This window comes from Anopheles aquasalis, chromosome 2 (genome assembly GCF_943734665.1).
Source record: "Anopheles aquasalis chromosome 2, idAnoAquaMG_Q_19, whole genome shotgun sequence".
In the NCBI taxonomy this organism is placed as follows: domain Eukaryota; kingdom Metazoa; phylum Arthropoda; class Insecta; order Diptera; family Culicidae; genus Anopheles; species Anopheles aquasalis.
This window is the reverse complement of record NC_064877.1, coordinates 25,807,501-25,810,000: the sequence shown is the minus strand read 5'-3', so window position 1 is coordinate 25,810,000 and position 2,500 is coordinate 25,807,501. Positions and strand designations below refer to the sequence as shown.

Sequence of the window (2,500 nt, the reverse complement as noted above, 5' to 3'; positions counted from 1 at the left end):
ACACGGATCGCCTCGAAACGTGCGTGCAAAACATTGTGTTCCCGATCACACGGCCACGTCCACGACCACGATCGCGGCGCTTCGTGATCTTGCTGCGTTCAACGTTCGCATCACGAGACGCTCTGTTCGGTGGTCAAAGGTGGGCGAAAAGAAGGGTCAGTGAGCTGGACTTGGATGGTTGGTTGGTTGGTTGTAGTGTAAACATTCATAAACCTATTAGTGACCGGTAACGCCCTTCGGCTTCGATGGACACTCTGCGTCGAACGAAGACGACCACGAGAAGCGCTTGCAACGCTTGCGTCGTTTTCCCGTGGGTAACGCCTCTGGACCCCTATCGCCCACCCGGGATCTTGACGATCATGAGGCGCAGAAACGGGCAGACGATGGGGCGCTCGCACGCTGAGCTGCGGTCCTGGTGTATTCTGCTTTCTCATGCCACTCCCTCGCCGAAGAGTGCGCGCTTCGTGCGAAAGCAAATTTTGCGCACCATCCGCGTACTTCATATTTGCATTGTGTGATCATTAAGGTGGTGTTCGTCTCGAGTGAGGCTCTGAGGCTGGCTGGTCAAGGGTGGAAAATTGAAAAGCACGCATTTCATCGAAGCGACGAGGAGTGGAGCATATTCGGTGATAAATTGTTGTGATTTATTCGCGTGGGAAAACAAAATGGCGAGATGAGATGGGAAAGCGAAGGAATGGGTGACTAGGAATGATGTAATTTATGTTGGCGCGGCTAGGGCAAGGTCGTTGTGCGCTCGAGATAAGACGAAACTCTCGCCGTGGCCATTCATGCTTCTTTGCTATAGGAGATGGAAAAGGGGTGGAAGGAAGGAAGAAAGCGGGAAAGACAGGATAAAATCACTTTCAAAAGGTTACAGAAAGGTGATGGCGAGCTTGCATGGGAATAGAAACGTCATGCAAGTGATAAGCGAGCGATGAGTTGTAGTCCTTTTGTCAGTTGCTCTTCTTAGTAAGCAGTTCTAGGCGTTATAAAAGCGAAGCCAAATGGGTGTGAGTCCCACACTGTTCCTGAGGGCTTCCCAGGTTCGTACATTAGTATTCCACCTAGCTTGTTAAACGGATAAAAAAAAGCATTGCATTGCAAAAATGCACATTCAAATTGAATAATCGTTTGATGTGTTCTTACCTAACGCTACGTTCTTGATACATGAATATCGATTAGCGATTTCAGATGATCCATCACGCAGCTACAATGGGTACCGGAAAAAAGTACCTTTTCGAAAACACGTCTTCCTAAATTTGATGCCATGGAAGAGGTTTTCAACAAATCCTCCTCAAAGTAGAACCAAATATTCTTGAAAAGTTGTAGTTTAATATGCTATTCACTTGAGAAAAATAAGTGGAATGGTTTCTTCACAAAAAATCGCCAAAAATGAGCCTTTTTTTGGACCAGAATTAATTAAGGATTTGAAAAAGACATACTTTCAGTTTAAAGGAGCAAAACGATGCTTCCGCACATGTTGGTACCAAACAATGGATCCAAGATAGAACGTAGCATAATTTTTAGTATACCAAAGGTCTACTTGTACTGTTAAAACTCCTGCGGATTGTTGCGCAAATGATATAACGCTCTTGAAATATTCGTAGATGGATCTTCCATTGGATTACAATTTGGCAACAACACAACACAACAAAAAACATTAAAAACCGAACCGGAACTCGTCCCTCTCTCTCCATACCGATCCTACTGCCGACCAGCCAGACTTTCCACGAGGAACAGATCCGTTTCATTACAGCCGTGGCTAATTGCACCAGGGGCCCCATTCTGCAAACTCCAGACACAGCCACCGAAGAAATGAGATCGATTTCGAACTGATCGAAAAAAGGCAGCAAAAACCGCAAAAAAAAGGAAAAAAAAGGGAGAGCAAGAAAGTGCAGCAACCGAAATGGGAGCTCGACGCAGAATGAAATGAAATGAAGTTGGCGCAACCTCAGGGCTAACAGCCAGCGGGCCAGCGCATTGAATCAATGCCGCAACAAACACAACCACAGCCACAGCCACACTGCACAAAGTAAGACATTTTCGCGGGTCGCGGGCTGCAACGATAATTTATGTCCTTGTCGGGACGCGAAAAACGATCGCATCCATACCCGGGGCACGACGGCCGATAATTTTCTTCGCTGGCCCCCAAGCAATAGCAACGGCAGCACGGACCACGGACCACGGACATGGCCTGCGCTATGTAATCGTCCATGTTCAAACCCGAGGGTTTCGGGAACAATCGGGCTCCCCTTTGCCCCGCCGCGCAAGCAGGCATGTTTCATTGCGGTAGTTTCGGTGAATTATTACGGCTCCAAAAAAGGAGGAGCAACGCAACGAATGTCCACAGCACCGACACCAACAGGGGGCCCCACCGCGTCGCACCAGAAACCAGACGCCATTAATGATGATCTTGTTTGGTGACGATCACGACCAACTGGCCGGCCCGGTCTGGCCTGGGTACATAATTTTGGCTATCCACGGGTGGTGTTTTATGTTC

General features: G+C 48.0%; 1 protein-coding gene across 1 annotated transcript in view; it reads left to right on the top strand.

Annotated features, from left to right (window-relative positions):
- LOC126573413 (uncharacterized) overlaps window positions 1–2,500 on the top strand; it is a 70,475-nt gene that overhangs the window by 32,366 nt on the left and 35,609 nt on the right.